The 6000-nt window shown below is 46.9% G+C and overlaps 1 long non-coding RNA gene across 1 annotated transcript in view; it reads left to right on the forward strand.

Moving 5' to 3' along the window:
- Nucleotides 1–4532, forward strand: part of LOC102130014 (uncharacterized) — a 33305-nt gene extending 28773 nt beyond the window's left edge. Inside the window, exons 2-5 of the long non-coding RNA XR_001486139.3 lie at nt 2517–2635; nt 3005–3127; nt 3343–3433; nt 4358–4532. This is a non-coding gene — a long non-coding RNA (uncharacterized lncRNA). The remainder of the gene's footprint in view (nt 1–2516; nt 2636–3004; nt 3128–3342; nt 3434–4357) is intronic.
- Nucleotides 4533–6000: the final 1468 nt, after the last annotated feature.

Consider the following 6000-nt stretch of genomic DNA (forward strand, 5'->3'; position numbering starts at 1 on the left):
CAGCTGGGGTGGAAGTAGGGGCCCGAAGGCAGGTTCTGGAGGTGGGGAGCGAGTCTTCTGGTTGTTTTCCTGGCAACAGCAGGAATAATAGAGTCTAGGTTCTGGCTGGCTCAGGAGCTGGGGTGTCTGGCCTGTCTTTCCTCAGTCCCTTCTGCTATAGATACTGATAGTCCTCTGCCACTAGGCTCTGCCTACCAAGTCCCTGAGCTCTTCCTGACCTAGCCTGGCTCTGAGTGGGGAGCCAGCATGGCAGAGGGTGGGCCTGGTACCAGTTGTGTCTCCCTGAATACAGGATCTGAGAGCTGGGGGGCTTTGGACGCCCAGAGCCCATGAGCCTGTTCTCTTCCCTCACTGTAGGTTCCCAAGCCAATGGCTGGTTCCTGATTTTACCTAGTTTTCTGCACTGGGATAAGAACCTGACATCCAGCTTCCCCTTTGGGAGTAAGGCCTCTTCCAGGGGCTGCTCCTGGTCTGTGTTTTCCTCTGCAGTTTGGAAGCCTATTTCCCCCATGAGGGCCCTAACCCTACCCACGAAGACACTACACACCCTGCTTTGAATTAATGTCCAGACTGGACTCCAGATGCTGCCTCGGATTAGACCCAATTTGGCCACATCTTCCTGGAGCTGTCTAGTAATTTGGAATCCACCCTGCTCCCTACTTAGCCACATGCAAAGCAGGGTCCATCTTCCAGCCTGGTTCTGCCTTTTCCTCAGTCTTATATGTGTGTGTCTGAGTACATGTGTCAGTCAGTGATCATGCCAGGATGGCCAGTTGGACTTGTGTCAGCATGCACGTGTGTTCCTTGAGGCTGTCCCGTGCAGGTGTGCACCAAGTTCTCAGCCCAGTTCTGATGTCTGTTTGTGAATATGCCCAGATACATCATGAACATGGCTGGGATGCTAGGAGGGGGATCAGTATGCATGACATTGCATGTCTTCAAGTACACAGGTATGTGTCTATGCACACGCACAAACCTCTCTAATATGTATGTATGCATGTGTACATGTGTATATATGGCTAAGTGTGTGTCTGGGAGTGTTTGACCATGTCTGAGATGAGTCTTCTGCCCATTCTGAAAGGAAAGGGGACAGGGGTCCACTCTCCCTTTTTGTAGTCACACTGTGGTTGGGGCTGGCTTGTGACAGAGGGAGTGAAGGTAAGTGCCCCTCAGAACCTTCTGGGATCTTTCTGCCTAACATTCTGAGACTTCCCCAGCTGTTTCCTAGCCTTGCAGCCTTGGCTTTTAGTACTTCAAGATTATTTGGCCAGGCGCGGTGGCTCATGCCTGTAATCCCTGCACTTTGGGAGGCCAAGGCGGGCAGATCATTTGAGGTCAGGAGTTTGAGACCCAGCCAACATGGTCAGACTTTGTCTCTATTAAAAATACAAAAATTAGCCAGATGTACTGGCACGTGCCTGTAATCCCAGCTACTTGGGAGGCTGAGGCAGGAGAATCACTTGAATCCAGGAGACAGAGGCTGCAGTGAGTTGAGATTGCACCACTGCACTCCAACCTGGGTGACAGAGTGACACTTGGTCTCAAAAACAAACAAACAAACAAACAACAACAACAACAAAAACAACAAAACAAGAAAAGAAGATTATCTGGTGCCTTGGCCCAGTCCCCACCCTTCACTTTGGAAAGGGTGTACCTGCAAAAGGTACCAGAGGAAGCCCACACCCCCATATTTAGTCTGGCAATGAAGTCAACCATTCAGGACTTGCCTACTGTAGTCTGTGTAGGTCCTCCTCCTCCCCCGCTCAGGTCCAGGCCATTGTCCTCAGTGGGACAGGGAGGCCCAGGGAGGGGCTCCTGGCCTGGCTGTTCTGGAGGCCTGGGCTTGCCAGAGGCCTTCAGCTTTGACAGAGGACTCCGGGCTGTTTGGAGGCACTCCCAAGGCCCCTGTGCTGTGTCAGGGGCAGGAGGTGATGGCGGGGGGTGGGTAACATGTCCAGAGCTTCCCCTTCCCAACAAGTCTGTGGATGGGCACGGAGAACACTCGTGGGGAAATTACCAATTTAAATCGGAAACGCAAGCAATTTGGATAGAACCCCAGGACTGCAGTTTGAGAGCTCGTTCTCTGCCCCGTGGGGGTTTGATTACAACCAACTTGGCTGATCACGTGCAGAGAGGGCCAGAGAAATGGTTTCCAAGGAAACTCAGATCTTTCTAAGCCCATTCTGGCTCAGGTGGGAGCCAGGGCTGGCCGGGAAAGCAGAGGCTGTGCTGAGTACCATGGGGCTCAATTCCCGGTGAGCCCTCTGCCCACTCTCTGCCTGCTTCTGTGCTTATCCCTGCTTCCCCAAACCTGGCCTGCACTTTCATTCCTGTTTACAACAGTTGTTTCTCTCTTTGTCTCTGCTCCCTTAGTCTTGTTATTTATCTCAGTTGATGTTTGCACTTGGGAAAGTTGGCAAAAAGTTAAAAAAAATTCTTATTTTTTCTTATTAATGGTGATTAAAAATATCACGAACAATCTTCTACATATACTCATTTACTCTTTTTCTTTGTAGGCAGTGGAAACAGAAATCTAGTGGAGGACTCTGATCCCTAGGGGATGTACGGCCACTGGACCCAATTCCTGTATAATCTTGTGTGGTATTTCCCTGCTTCTGCTCACCTTCATTGGATGGTAATGTTACATTTGTTAACCCACTAAGGTTTTGGGGGTTGTTTATTGGGCAGTTGTCTAGCCTGATAACACAAACCTGAAAGAAGGGCATTCAGCACCTACTCTGTTCCAGAAATGCCACAGGATTTTGTTCTGTTATTTCCATTTTCACAGCAACCATATGGCAGACAGGATACTATGAGTTCATCAAACCTTTTTTCTCCTGAAACTACATTTCCCAGCATGCCTTGCTATAAGGTTGCATCATGTGACTGAGTGCTGGTCAATGGAATGTGGGTAGGAGTAATAGATGGCACTTTTGTGGCTGCTCTCCCCCAAAATATCATGAACAATCTTCTACACATACTCATTTCCTCTTTTCCTTTGTAGGCTGTGGAAACAGAAATCTAGTGAAGGACTCTGATCCCTAGGGGAAGTAGGGCCACTGGACCCTATTCTTGCATAATCTTGTGTGGTATTTCCCTGCCTCTGCTGACTGACCTTCATTAGATGGTAATGTTACATTTGTTAAGCCACTAAGGTTTTGGGGGTTGTTTATTAGGCGGTTGTCTAGCCTGATAACACAAACCTGAAAGAAGGGCATTCTTATCCCTATTTTTCCATGGGGGAAATGGGCTCAGAGATACTAAGTAACTTGCTAAAGTCACACAGCAAATAAGTGGCAAATCCAGATTTGAGCTCAGGTTATGTCTTTTCCACTATCCCAGGCTAACAGGATGATTGTTCCTGTGTAGATGTTGCCTTGGTCTTTGTCTCCTGAGGAGTCACAGAAAGAAAGACACAGACAAGGACTTGGAGGTAGGGAAGGAGGGAGCAGCTGGGGGGCAGGTGTGTAGTGGCGCATCATAGCAGCAAAGGGAGGTAAAGGTTCTAGGAAGGGGTGGTCAATTGTGTCTAATGAGACCCAGCCAGGTGGAGGAGGAAGAGGGCTGGGAAGAGCCCATTAAATTTAATGACCTCAGTGACAGTTTTATCTGAGTGATGGGGCAGATGCCAGCTTGCAGGGGGTTTGGGAACAAGTCAGTGATTATGACGGTTAAGGGAAGGAGAGAGGAAAAAAAAGAGAGATAGCTTTAAGTGGAAGCCAGGCCAAAGGAAAACATTTTGAGAAGGAAATCAGTAGTTAGGGAGAGATTAAAAATAAGAAAGGGAATCATGACCTACATAACACAAAACATCTGAATGTGATGATTTCCTCCTTTAGACTTGGTTCTGCTGTGCATTTCCAGGGCTAAGCTGACTGGCCAGGAAGCAGGGAGCAGGGAGGTTGGACACAGCCAGCAAGTCATACAGCATTAACTGGCCTGAGTGGGCAAGCAGGTGGCAGCTGAAGTATTGTGAATTGAAAGCCTGAAATTCTTCAGGATCTTCTAAGATTATATATTTGATTGGGTCACAGATTTAATGTGGATAAGCCTAGTTGATCAACCTGAGGAATAGAGGGTGCTGTCACCTGCACACCTACCACAACTTCCTAGAACCTAGTGGCCGAGCTTGTTAAGTGTCCCCAAATGCCCATTCTCTCCTTCCTTTTAGTCAAGGAGCCCTGAATTTTAGGGAAGAACATGATCATTTAGCTCAGGACCACAGTTCCCAGACTCCCTGCAGCTGGATGTGGATGTCTACTCAGTTCTTGCTAAAAGGATGTGAGCAATTTCCAGAGCACATCCTTATATGGAAGCTATTTGCAGTGAACATTGTCTATTTCCTCCTTTCAATGAGGTGGAACTTGGAAGTGCTGGAGATGAGCTAGCTGTGGCTGTATGGACAAAGGCAAGACCCTATGGGATGGCCGAGCAACCAGACAGAAGAACTCTTGAGACCTCAAGGAAAAGAACTGCCCGCAACTGCTCTTGACACTCTCTCCCTCTGGCCTGTTGTGTGGGAGAGAAATAAACTTCTATGTTATTCAAACCACTGGATTTATGGGTCTTATTGGTACAGCAGCTTGTCCTGCACCTTAATTAATATTCCCCCTGCCCCCTCCCTGTCAATGTCTCTTTCTATAGTGTTCTCCTTCATTCAGTAGTTGACCCATCCCCCCTCTCTCATTTCTTCCCTTCTTTCTCGTCTCTCCCCGCTTTCATGGCCATATTCTTTGAGTCTCTACCCCACATCTAGACCATCTCCTCTTTCCTGTTCTGTTTCTTCTGTAGAGCAATTTATGCCTACCAACACGAGCGCTCTCCAGGGTCCTGGTCTTGGCCCTGCTCTGCTTTCCCCTCCACACTCTACGTGCTTTCTTGAGTCAGTCTCATCTACTTTCTCAGTTTAAATTCTGCCTGATGACATCATACCTGTTTCTCCCACTTGACTTCTTGGGTCACCTCAGTTACATTCAACATATCTGTGTCAATTAGGATGCTTGTGGCTGTACATGGCAGAAAACCCAACTCAAAATGTCTTAAACAATAAGGAAATTTACTGACTCATATAAAAGGATAGGACAGGTTGACCTTCTGGATGGCTTGATCCAATGATTCAATGAATTCATTAAGGGTCCAGGTTTTTCTATCTTTCCATTATATTCTTCTTCTAGAATGGCCTTATCTCTTGAATTGGAAGATTGCTGTCAGTCCTAATCAGTATGGCATGTTTTCCTGTTCTCATCAGGAGAACGCTCCTCTCCCACAGTTATTGAAGACAGATGCTTTTCTTTGGCCTGAAGGAATCAACTTATGGCCCCAACACCAATAAAGACACAAGGGAATAGTATGTGCTTATTGGCTTAGACTTCTACTCCAATCAGTCATTAGCAAGGGGGATTATTATGGGATGGGTTATCATGATTGGGTTACACGGGTCAAGGCCCATCCTGGATTTGGAGTGATTCCTCACATCGTGTTTCTGGGACAAGTGGCAGAAGGCCTGAATGGATGTTGGGCAGCTGATTACAATGTCAACTTCAATATTAAAATCTAAATTCATCATGTATACTCATCCCCCTCAAACCAGACCTCCTCTTGTCTTTTCTATTTCAGTTCATAGTCCTACCATGAACTCAACTACTTTATCTGGAAACTAGAGTTTTCTTTTTGACCCCCTCAATGATTACTCAGTTACCCAGTACTTTTCTCATTTGTAGCCCCCTCTTCTATCTGCTCTCCTCACTCTAACAGTTTTTAAATTGGCTTTCTTTCTCCAATCCCAGTAATTTTCAATCCACTCTCCCTGCTGCTTCCAGAATGAGCTTTTGAAAATACAAATACGATCCTTTTTGTCAACCCTTTGCTTAAACCCTTCACTGGCTTCATATCATTTACATGATAAAATCTGACCTTTCCCTAGGTAGCTGGGGGGTAAATAGGATTTAAAATGCTTTATCGTGGCTACAAAAGGAGCACAGCTAACACTGATGCATAGTA

Source organism: Macaca fascicularis, chromosome 1, assembly GCF_037993035.2.
Source record: "Macaca fascicularis isolate 582-1 chromosome 1, T2T-MFA8v1.1".
In the NCBI taxonomy this organism is placed as follows: domain Eukaryota; kingdom Metazoa; phylum Chordata; class Mammalia; order Primates; family Cercopithecidae; genus Macaca; species Macaca fascicularis.